Source organism: Saimiri boliviensis, chromosome 7, assembly GCF_048565385.1.
Source record: "Saimiri boliviensis isolate mSaiBol1 chromosome 7, mSaiBol1.pri, whole genome shotgun sequence".
Classification (NCBI taxonomy): Eukaryota; Metazoa; Chordata; class Mammalia; order Primates; family Cebidae; genus Saimiri; species Saimiri boliviensis.
The window spans coordinates 117,345,733-117,358,364 of record NC_133455.1 but is presented as its reverse complement, the minus strand read 5'-3'; the positions used below and the strand labels follow the sequence as shown (position 1 = coordinate 117,358,364).

The following is a 12,632-nucleotide window of genomic DNA, read 5'->3' as shown; positions in this document are numbered from 1 at the left end:
TAGCTGTGCATGATGGTGTGCACCTGTAGTGCAAACTGTTCGGGAGGCTGAGGTGGGAGGATCACCTGAGCCCAGGAGGTCGAGGCTATAATGAGCCATGATCACACCATTGCACTCCAGCCTGGGTGACAGACCAAGACGCTGTCTCAATAAAATAAAATAAAATAATCAAATAAAATGAGAGTGACTTGAGCAGCTTCAATTAAAAATAATTGTTTCCGGCCGGGCACGGTGGCTCAAGCCTGTAATCCCAGCACTTTGGGAGGCCAAGGCGGGTGGATCACGAGGTCAAGAGATCAAGACCATCCTGGTCAACATGGTGAAACCCCGTCTCTACTAAAAATACAAAAAAATTAGCTGGGCATGGTGGCGCGTGCCTGTAATCCCAGCTACTCAGGAGCCTGAGGCAGGAGAATTGCCTGAACCCAGGAGGTGGAGGTTGCGGTGAGCTGAGATCACGCCATTGCACTCCAGCCTGGGTAACAAGAGCGAAACTCCGTCTCAAAAAAAAAAAAAAAAAAAAAATTGTTTCCTCGTTTTATCAAATATTAGTTGAAATCCTTAGTCTTCCATTGGGGTCATTCCATAGGACATGGGAGGGAAAGTTCAAGGTTTTGCTTTCATAGTTCTCCATGATGCTGCTTAACATACACAATCTAATTTTCGAAAACCAAAATTCTGGTTTTATTTTGTTTTGTATTTTTAGTAGAGACAGTATTTCACCATGTTGGCCAGGCTGGTCTCAAACTCCTGACCTTGTTATCCACCTGGCTCAGCCTCCCAAGTGCTGGGATTATAGGCTTGAGCCACTGAACCCAGGCAAAACTCTGGTTTTATTAAGTAAGGAGGATGTAATGTGAAGTGCTTGGACCATTAGAGGGGATGTGGTCACAAGTGGTATATTTCAGGCTTTTGAGGGAGCACATTCAAGGAAGAGCCATGCCTCGTGTCAGCTTTAAAACTAGAGATCCAAAGAAGTAGACCTCGCCAGCCTCCTGCTCCACCCAGCTACCAGGCTTAGCTGGAGTTCCCTTTTCATTGTCATAATGAGTCAGTTGCCCATGCTGTTTTAGGGTCTGGCCCATGTTTTGCTCTTTGGCTGTGCAATTGATGTGAATCTTCTAAGGAAATGAATAGCTTAGAGGAATACTGAATCTTTTGCTTCAAGTAGGTCAGCATTTTTGTCTTTCATTTTTGCTAAGTGACTAGATTTAATATTCAAAGATGCTTTGGCCAAATGATTCATTATTTATTTGGCTTTAGAAAGAGACTTCAAAAGGATAATGGAAATAAACAACCCAGAGGAGTTTTTTTGGTCGTTTCTTCGTTTTCTGTTTTTTTAAATTGGAGATTAATAAAAGAGAGACCTCTGCTGGCTACAGTGGTATAACAACCTAGAATAGGCCAGTGACTCCACCGGAAGCTACAGTGGCTGTGACCGCCCCATTCGCTTTTACAGTTGTCAGCAAATTGATCACTACTTGTTCATTTCTTCAGCCATCAACACAGGTTCTTTTGGAGCTAAGCTAAGTGAGGTATACTTCCCAGTCCAATCACAGTTGTTTCTGTTTCAATCTTTAGTAAAAGTTTGAGTCATTTATATTTCTCGAACATAACAGCTCTGCCTATGAGCCCTAGCCAAAACTGAGACCCGAAATAACTCTTGCATCTTATCTTCTTTGTTTCCTTTCCCCTGTTTTGCCTTCACCTCTCCTCCTTCCCTTCTCCAGTAAAACAAAATAAAACAAATCTACACTTGAGAGAGTACTGCTGATAGAAAGCGAGAAGGAGGGAGCTGGGTGCTTATCTCTGGCATATCCTCAGCTGAGGATCCAGGCTGAGGGGCTCAGGGTTGGTGTTATCTACCTGAGCAGAGCTGTAGTTGCTATTGATGTCTTCTGACGGATTTGTTCAACCGTGGGAATGTGGCTGCACGATAGTGGAGTGAGATTCAGTGAATGCCTGAGAATGTGGAGGGTCGTTATCTAGGAAGAGGAAGGGTACTGAATGTCTCTTGAGATGTTTTGTTGGCAACAACAATAATGAGTGCCTACTATGTGCCAGGTTCTGGACTAAGTAAGCACCTTACATACCTTAATTCTGTTTCCTGTCTTTCTTCTCTCTTCACAGTCTTAAGAATATATTTCTATGAGAAAAACATTGATTATATGTAAAGAACTTACAACAAGGCCTGCATAAAGTTGTAGCTATGTGTGTGTTCACTATTTTATTATTATGTTTTTACTCTGGAATACGCCACCACTCCTACACATGAGGACAGATTCTCCTGTACTCACCAGAGCAAGCATTAATTTATTTATTTTTAAGACACATGGGGGCTCTCTCTATTGCCCAGGCTGGAGTGCAGTGGCATAATCATGGCTCACTGCAGCCTCAACCTCCTGGGCTCAGGTAATCCTCCTGCCTCAGCCTCCTGAGTAGCTGGGACTGCAGGTGCATGCCACCACGCCTGGCTAATTAAAAAAATTTTTTTTGAGAGCTGGGGTCTCACTATGTTGCCTTGGTTGGTCTTGAACTCCTTTGCTCAAGCAGTCTCCCACCTAAGCCTCCCAAATCCTTGGGATGACAAGCATGAACCACTGTACCTGATTAATTATGTAGATATTTACATATCTTAAAAGACTGTCCTTTTAAACTTTTATTATTATTATTATCATTTTTTTTTAATAGAGATGGGATTTCACCATGGCCAGGATGGTCTCAATTTTCTGACCTCATGATCCGCCTTCCTTGGCCTCCCAAAGTGCTGGGATTACAGGCGCGAGCCTCTGCGCCCGGCCAAAAGACTGTCCTTTTAATAATTTCAAATGATACTTTGTAGTTCCTAGTATGGTGTCCTGGGTATACTGTTGATATTTACTATAAAGTTTTCTGCATGATAAATTGCCCTGCTTCAGTAGTGCCACAGAATCAATTGATTCTTGTATCTGAAATTATTATTATTATTATTATTATTTTTTTTGAGAAGGAATTTCACTCTTGTTACCCAGGCTGGAGTGCAATGGCATGATCGCAGCTCACCGCAACCTCCGCCTCCCGGGTTCAGGCAATTCTCCTGCCTCAGCCTCCTGAGTAGCTGGGATTACAGGCACACACCACCATGCCCAGCTAATTTTTTATATTTTTAGTAGAGACGGGGTTTCACCATGTTGACCAGGATGGTCTCGATCTCTTGACCTCGTGATCCACCCGCCTCGGCCTCCCAAAGTGCTGGGATTACAGGCTTGAGCCACCGCGCCCGGCCTGTATCTGAAATTATTTAATGAATGCTGATGAAGTATGCTGGACTACGTTGGGTCCTGACAGCATTTGAAAAGAAGTTTGACATCTGCCTGTCTGTCCCCTCTTGGCTGCCTACAAGGTGTGTAAGATGGCTGCCATTTGAGGAGGCATCCTTTGTTCCTGAGGATAGAAGGTGCATTGTGGAGCAGAAAGATACAGGAACTATAGGCGATGCCACACCAACTCTGTGTCACTTATCTCCAGAATTCTTCTACAGAAAAGAAAAATACACTTTTATCTCATTTAAGCCACTAGGATTTCTGGGCTCTGTTACTAGCTGCCAAATGCAAATCTTAACTGATACAGCAGTCCTTGGGGATTTTTGAGCAAGGAACTGGCTGTAAAATTGGTGGCTCTGGAAGGGACAGATCTGGGGACAGGGGTGTTCTGGAGAGTACTAAGAGATAAAGTTGACTTGGCAGGTGGAGACAGATAGTAGGGGGAGACTGAATGGGGAGAATACACATCTTGCACAGGTCACTGATTTCTTTTTTCCCCCAGGACAACTCTGCTAAACTCCTGTTTTTACTTTGGTTATTTGAATAGGTGGTTATTGAGGAATTTGCATTCTGCTATCGTTACGTGGCCTGAAAGCCAGGGAAATTGAGAAGATGAGTGTTCTTTGTACCTTAAAAAGAAGCAGGCAAAAGCTGGACCGGGAACAGAGTATCAGTGTTACAGTAAAATGAAGTTACTATGTTTTCTGAACTCCTTGCAAGCATTTTCAAGGAAAGAAACTTTTGTTACAGGTGATTGTCTAATCAAGATGTATTTGAAATGTATCCTTTACTGGATAGCAACTGAAAATAATATTTAAAAAATAAATCTCAGAGTGAATTGTAAAGATAATTTCATAAGCTAAGAGTTTCTAAAAGGAGAAAAGCCTTTTAAATTAACTTTAACGTTCATGTAATCACATTGAGGAATGGCTTTTTTTTCTTAGTGAACTTTTTGTTTAAGGTTGGGTAAGTAATTTTATACTTTTAATTACATGGGTTTAAAAAATATGGTCCTATAGCTATAACTGAATATTAGAAGCTTGGGTACTTATGTTTCATCTTTCATTAAGGAGTATATTTCTCAGATCCTGCCAGATCTAACTTTTTGTTTGTTTGTTTTTTTGAGACAGTCTCACTCTGTCACCCATGCTGGAGTGCAGTGATGTGATCTCGGCTTACTGCAACCTTCGCCTCCCGGGTTCAAGTGATTCTCCAGCCTCAGCCTCCCAACTAGCTGGGACTACAGCCATGTCACGTGCCACCGCATCCGGCTAATTTTTGTATTTTTAGTAGAGATGGGGTTTCACCATGTTGGCCAGGCTGGTCTTGAACTCCTGACCTCAGATGATCTGCCTGCCTCGGCCTCCCAAGCTGCTGGGATTATAGGTGTGAGCCACTGCACCTGATTGTCAGATCCTTCTGTCAATGGACACCCTACTTTACTTCAGCCATGAGGTCCCAGTTGCCCCATTCAACATTTTTACCTCCCTTTTCTGCATTGTCCCAACCTTTAGAAAACCTGAACCCCAGTAGTTAACTGTCCTCTGAACTAGGTGAACTTAATATCGCAATCTCTCCGTTTCCCTAACAATGGGTTGGCAATTCTAAAGTTCCTTCCAAAACTGGTTGGACAGATAATTATAAGCCTTAATGCAATAATGAATTTCACGGACCCTCTAGGCAGTGACCTTCAACCTTCCCTCTACACAGGGAAGGGAATGTGCCCAGTATTACCTGAAAATTCTTACTAGGTTTTGCCTCAAAATCCAATATTTAGAATCATTTTTTATATTTTTCTCACTACAAACTGGAAACAATCTGCATGTTACTATTAAAACTGAGTTGGGGCTGGGCATGGTAACTCACACCTGTAATCCCAGCGCTTTGGGAGGCTGAGGCAGAAGGCTGTTGAGTATCACCTGAAAATTAAGGACACTTGACAATAGCAGAATGCAATTACTCAATAATCACATATTTCAACAGCCATGGTGAAGCAGGAATTTAGCAGAGGTGACCTGGAAAAAAAACCAAACCCATTAATTATGTCTCTCAAAGTCCTTGTACCTTTTTTGTACTTTGTACCAAAAAAAAAAAAAAAAAAAAAGAAAGAAAGAAAGAAAGAAAATTATATCCCCTACCTTTACCTCCCCATTTGGAAAAAATACCTTAGAATGCAAGAGACCGAACATTAGGTTGTAACCTGGACTATCAGTTGCAAACTTTCATACTTTTTCTACCAACTCAACTTATAAAAAGAAAAATTTTGGAGACAGAGTCTTGTTCTGTCACCCTGGCTGGAACTCAGTGGTACCATCACAGCTCACTACCATCTCAAACTCCTGGGTTCAAGTGATCCTCCCATTTCAGCCTCCCAAGTAGCTGAGCCTACAGGCATGTGCCACACCCAGCTAATTTAGAACATTTTTCTTTTTTTGTAGAGAGAAGTTCTTGTTATGTTGTCCAGGCTGGTCTTGAACTCCTGACCTCAAGCAGTACTTCTGCCTCAGCCTCCCAAAGTGCTGGAATTACAGGCATGAGCAACAATGCCCAGCCCCACCTCAATTTTTATTGTAACATATGGATTATCTCCAGTTTATAATGGGACAAACTATAAAAAATGATACCTAATTTTAGGTTTTGAGTTCTAGATCCCTGAAGTTCCTGGGTTGCATTTTGGCGTAGTCTGCACACAACAACAACAACAACAACAACAGCAGCAGCAAAATACAAATCAAACAAAACAAAATAAAGCACACAGTCTGTTAAGCAGAGAGATACTCTCTCTGTACAGTTAAATAAATAATAACAATAGCTAACATCTGTGGAGCCTCAGTGTGTGCCAAGCCACTCATCTACCTTATTTCCTTTAATCCTGATGCAAATTCTGAGAAGTAGCTGGAACAATGAGGAAACTCAGCCTTGGAGCTGTAGCTCAGTGTCACACGAGGCAGCTGAGTCTGGGCGCAAATTCAGGTCTTTGGGCTGTCCTGTCATTCTTATAAATAATCTCAACAGGAAGAAGTCCAACTGGCTCAGTGTGACACTCAATCCTGAATTATTCCCTTTCACTTTCTGCTCGATTAAAAGACCATATGGTAATTAAATATTTCTGGCCAGCAATGTCTTGCCATTTATTGAAAAATAATACCACAATATCTCTAGTAATTGTTTCATTAAAAACGAGAACAAAGCCCCAGCTATGTCTGGAATGGCTCTAAGAACACCATTTTGCTTCTCTGCACCTTAGCCTCTCCTGAGGGAAGACAGAAAGAATAAAATCATTTCGCGAGGTTGCTTTGGCAAAAAAAGAAAGAAAGAAAGAAAGAAAGAAAAAGAAACAATGGATACTACTTTATTAGGACTAGCAGCCACTTTTTATGGCAGGTTACGACTATCACAGGACATTTTAGGGTCAGGAAGCCTGTTTGCAAAGGACAAAGGGTGTTCACAGTTAGGAAAGCACGGAAGGTCCAAGGGAGAAGTTTTAAAATGAGCCTCTAAACCTCCTCTTATGCTCACCTCCAGACAGGTGTTTCTCAAAGGCCACCTTCTTCCAAGGTAGATAAGAAGGCCCTGGGCAAAGCTTTCTCTTTTTTTTGAGACAGGGTCTCATTCTGTCACCCAGGCTGGAGTTCAGTGGCACAATCTCAGCCCTCTGCAGCCTTGATATCCAGGGCTTAAGTGATCCTCTCACCTCAGCCTCCTGAGTAGCTAGGACTACAGGCATGTGACACCACACCCTAAGTTTTTGTGTTTTTTTGCAGAGATGGGATTTGCCATGTTGCCCTGGTCTCAAACTCTTGGGCTCAAGTGATCCTCCTGCCTCAGCCTCCCAAAGTGCTGGGATTCCAGGCATGAGTCACCGTGTCCCACCATGGACAAAGCTTTCTATTTGCCAATCTTAGTTGAGCTGATTTCCCACCTCCTATATAATTTGCCTGAAAGGGGAGACCCAGCTTACTTTGGAGGTAGGTGTAGGTATATAAGAGCCAAGTGTTGTTTGCCAATTCTGTTGAGTGAGGGATCTCATTAAAAGGTCATTTTCTTTGTGCAATCAAAGAACTCCTATGGAGCCCAGTAGGGTGTCACACACCTGTATTCCTAACTGCTAAGGAGGCTAATATGGAGAATCTCCTGAGCCCAGTCAATCACTGGTGCCAACCTGGGCAACATAGTGAGACCCCTCTCTTAAAAAAAAAAAAAAACAAACCTAGGGAAGTTTTCTCATTTATCTGCTTTTCAGTTCCTATTTTCAAATAAATTCTGTAAAGAACAATTAAACCCTCAGTCTTCTTTTCAGCTTTTCAGCCCCACTGTAGAGGCACAGAAGGGGCCATTTACTTTTCTGACGAAAATATACTCCTGGATGGAGGTGCACGTGAGTGTGGATCTGATTGACTGAAATCTAAGGCAGTCTTCCTCAGTGGGACGTCTCCATCAGCTAGGCCAGGACCAGCTTGTAGGTTGAGCCATTATTTTTGTGCCTAACCTCTCTAAGCTTATAAAGAAAACAACCTCACAAAGGTGTTGTCATGATTGACTGAAATAATATATCTGGAAGTGCTTTACAAATTTATTATGCTAATGTGTGAAAATGATGATTAATGGAAGTGCTACAAAATGCTAACTCTTATTAACAGCAGTACAAGTCAATGTTATGTCTAATTGGAGGAAGCTGGTTTATGTACTCAGGTGGTGTCTTTTCAATGTCTATCTTTTCCCTGCCCCCATCTCTTTTATGTTTTTGTTTGTTTGTTGTGTTGTTGTTGTTGCTGTTTTGAGATAACATCTCTCTTTGTTGCCAAGGCTGGAGTGCTGTGGTATAGACATGGTTCACTGTGGCCTTGATCTCCTGGGCTCAAGTGATCCTCCCACTTTAGCCTCCTGTGTAGCTGAAACCACAGATGGGCACCACCGAACCTGGCTAATTTTGTTTATTTTTTGTAAAGATGGAATCTCACTATGTTGCCCAGGCTGGTCTTGAACTCCTTGAGCTCAAGTGATTTTCTTCCCTTGGCCTCCCAAAGTGCTGGGATTACAGGCATGAGCAACCCTACTAGCTTGAATATCCTCTTTTTATAGTGGAGAAGACTGAGGTGAAGAGAGGTTATATAACTTGCTCAAGATGACACATGTTGACTGATGGAGCTTTTTGGATGAATGAAATAGAGTTATCTACTCATCAAAGCTACAGTAATCAAGAGAGTAGTATTTATTGAAAGGATAGACACATACATCAGTGGAACAGAATACAAAGTTCAGAAACAGACCTAACCATGTATTGTAAACTGATTTTTTAAAAAAACCACAAAACCAATTCAATATAGGAAGGATAGTTTTTTCAATAAATGGTGTTGGAGCAAATGGCAACCATATGCAAAAAATTTTAAAAAGAACCTCAACAGGTACCTTGCACATTTTACAAAAATCACCTCAAAATGAATCATAGACCTATTTGTGGCCTTGGATGAGGGAAAAAGTTCTTGGATAGAGTGTCAAAAGCATTATCCATAAGGAAAAAATAACTTATAAATTAGATTTTGTAAAAATTAAAAATTTTTGCTTGGTGAAAGACACTGTGTTTTTGAGATAGGGTCTTGCTCTGTCACCCAGGCTGGAGTGCAGTGGTGTGATCACAGCTTACTGTAGTCTTGACCTCCCAGGCACATGCAATCCTGTCACCTCAGCCTCCTGAGTAGGTGAGACTGTAGGTACATACCATCATACCCAGTTATTTTTTGCGTTTTTTGTAGGACAGGGTTTTGCCATGTTGCCCAGGCTGGTCTGGAACTTCTGAGCTCAAGTGATCAGCCCGCCTCGGCTTCCCAAAGTACTGGGATCACAGGCATGAGCCACTGCACCTGATTGTGAAAGATACTGTTAAGCTGGATGTGGTGGTGCACACCTGTAGTCCCAGAAACACAAGAGGCTGAGGCAAGAGAATTGCTCAAATCCAGGAGTTTGAGTCCAGCCTGGGCAACACAGAGAGACCATGACTCTAAAATAAAATAAAATGAATTTCAAAATGTTTAGGCTCATCCAAAGGTAGTAAGTTATCAATAGATTGTTCACAGTTATTGAACTCCCAGCCAGACGCTCATACCTGTAATCCCAGCACTTTGGGAGGCTCAAGTGGACAGACTGCCTGAGCTGAGGAGTTTGAGACCAACCTGGGCAATGTAGTGAAACCCTATCGCTACAAAAAATAGAAAAAAATTAGCTGTGCACGATGGTGCATGCCTGTAGTCCTAGCTGCTTGGGGTGTTGAGGTGGGAGGATCACTTGAACCCAGGAGGCTGAGGCTGCAGTGAGCCAAGATGGGACCACTCCACTCCAGCCTGGGTGACAGAGCGAGACCCTGTCTCCAAAACAAACAAATAAACAAAAGCCCACAGTTATTTATTTATTTTTTTGAGACAGAGTTTCACTCTTGTTACCCAGGCTGGAGTGCCATGACGCGATCTCGGCTCACCGCAACTTCCGCCTCCTGGGTTCAAGCAATTCTCCTGCCTCAGCCTCCTGAGTAGCTGGGACTACAGGCACACGCCACCATGCCCAGCTGATTTTTAGTATTTTTAGTAGAGACGGGGTTTCACCATGTTGACCAGGATGGTCTCGATCTGTTGACCTTGTGGTCCACCCGCCTCGGCCTCCCACAGTGCTGGGATTACAGGCTTGAGCCACCGAGCCCGGCCAAGCCACAGTTACTAAACTCCTTGTTCTACTGTTTCCCTTTTGCTCACTACTGCACTTGACTAGTCTTTCAAAAGTTTTTAAAAAAGAATGGAAAGACAAACCACAAACTAGGAGGAAATATTTGCAAATCACCTGATAAATAACTTGCATATATAATATGTAAGAACTTTCAAAACTCAACAGTAAGAAAACAAACAACCCAGGATCAGGTGTGGTGGCACATGCCTGTAATTACATCACTTTGGGAGGCCGAAGCAGGTAGATCACTTGAGGTCAGGAGTTCGAGACCAGCCTGGCCAACATGGTGAAACCCTATTTCTACTAAAAGTACAAAAATTAGCTGGGTGTGGTGACAGATGCCTGTAATGTCAGCTACTTAGGAGCCTAAGGCATGAGAATCGCTTAAACTTGAGAGGCAGAGGTTACAGCGAGCCGAGATCATGCCATTGCACTCCATCCAGCCTGGATGTCAGAGCCAGACTCTGTCTCAAAAGAAAAGAAAGACAAGACAAGAAAAGAAAACAACCGAAATTAAATTGGACAAATGATTTTGAACACTCTATGAGAGAATATACATGATGGCAAATAAGCACATGAAAATATGCTCAATGTCCTTAGTAAGTAGGGAATTGCAAACTAAAACCACAATGAGGTAATACCATGTATCTGTCAGAATGGCTAAAAACCCAAACCAAACCAAAGCAAAAAACTGACAACACCAAATGCCAGCAAGGATGTAGAACAACTGGAATTTTCATAACATTGATGATTAGAATGTAAAATGATACTGCCATTTAGGAAAACAGTTTGACAGCTTTTTATAAAAATAAACATCCATTTGCCATACGATCTGGTAATCTTAGGTATTTACCCAAGGCAAATGAAAACTTAAGTTTACACAACCTGCACATGAATGTTTATTGCAGCTTTATTCCTAATCACCAAACACTGGAAATCAGGGCTGGGTGCAGTGGCTCATGCCTGCATCCCAGCGCTTTGGGAGGTGGAGGCAGGCCAGTTATTTGAGTGTAGGAGTTTGAGACCAGCCTGGGAAACATGATGAACCCCTGTCTCTACAAAAAATACAAAAACTAGTTGGGTGTGGTGGCAGGCATCTGTAGTCCCAGTTACTTGGGGGGCTGAGGCAGGAGGATAACTTGAGCCTAGGAATTCAAAGCTGTAGTGAGCCATGATTGTGCAACTGCACTCCAGCCTGGGTAACAGTGCAAGACGCTGTCTAGAAAAAAAAGCCCGAACACAAACCCAAACCAAAATGAAAAAATTCTGGAAACTCAACTGTCCTTCAATAATTGAATGGATAAATAAACTGTGGTACATCCATACCATGGACTACTACTTAGCAAAGAAAAATGAAGAACTATTGATATATGCAACAATGTGGATGAATCTCAAAGGCATTTTTCTGCACAAAAGAGGCCAGATCCAAAAGTCTGCATGCTGTATAATTCCATTGATATGGCTTTCTGAGAAAGGCAAAAGTAAAGGCATGGAAACTAGATCAGTAGGGGCCAGGGGCCTGGAGTTAGGAGAGGGTTTTGATTACAAAGAGGCTGCACAGGGAATGACTTGGGCTGGTGTAACTCTTGTATCTTGATGGTGGTGATGGCAGCGTATTGCTGCTTCACATCCAAGTCAAGAGAAAAAATGCACACATTTTTCATGTCTAGGAAGCTAATAGTGAGAAATCTTATGCTTTCTGACTGAATTGAAATAATCATATCCATCAGCTGAACTTTTGAACCACAGGCTTTTAACAGAGCACCAGTTGGAAATTTCAGAGTCAGCAACAAGCCTAGATGCCTGGAAAATTCCATCACATACAAGGCATGGCAGGCAGAATAGCGGTGCCCTTCAAGATGTCCACATGCTGATCCCTGAAACCTGTGACTATGTTACCTTAAATAGCATAAGGGTCTTTGCAGGTGTGATGAATGTTATGCACCTTGAGATGAGGAGAGTAGCTTGGATTATCCAGGTGAGCCCAGTTTAACAAAATAAATCCTTAAAAGCAAAAGCAAAGAGCCTTTCCAGCTGTGGTCAGAGGGACAGGTGACTAGAGAAGATCGGTTTTCCCTTGTCCCTGCTTTGTTTTCTCCACAGCACTTCTCACTCTGTGGGAGGCACAAGAATGCCTCCTCCAAAGAGGTGCACATCCTAATCTCCGGAGCCTATGAATATGGTACGTCATATGGCAAAGGGGGATTAAGAGTGCAAATGGAATTGTTTGCTAATTTGCTGACTGTAAGATTGGGAGAGTGTCTTGGATTATCCAGGTGGACCCAATGTAATCACAAAGGTCCTGAATCTTGGAAGAGGAAAGCAGAAGAGGGGTTCAGAGTGATGTGAGGTCAGTCTTAGCCTGCTGTTGCTAGCTTTGAGGATGGAGGAACGGGGCTAGGAGCCCAGGAATGCAGCAGCCTCCAGAAGCTGGAAAAAGTAAGGAAAAGGATTCTCCTCCAGAGCCTCCAGAAACAAATGCAGCCTTGCTGACACCTTGCTTTTAGCCCAGTGAGACTCATGTTAGACTTCTGGTACTGCAAGATAGTAAACTGATGATGGTTGGGCGCAGTAGCTCATGCCTGTAATTCCAGCACTTTGGGAGGCTGAGGCTGG

At 42.7% G+C, this 12,632-nt stretch overlaps 1 protein-coding gene across 6 annotated transcripts in view; it reads left to right on the top strand.

Annotated features, from left to right (window-relative positions):
* Positions 1-12,632, top strand: part of APOLD1 (apolipoprotein L domain containing 1) — a 68,897-nt gene that overhangs the window by 12,466 nt on the left and 43,799 nt on the right. Inside the window, exon 2 of one of the 6 annotated variants that reach the window (XR_012518595.1) lies at positions 3,850-12,568. The exons of the other annotated variants lie outside the window; for them this stretch is intronic. The gene's annotated coding sequence lies outside the window, so the exon portion shown is untranslated. Of the gene's footprint in view, positions 1-3,849; positions 12,569-12,632 lie in introns of those variants that run through there. 6 annotated transcript variants of the gene reach the window in all.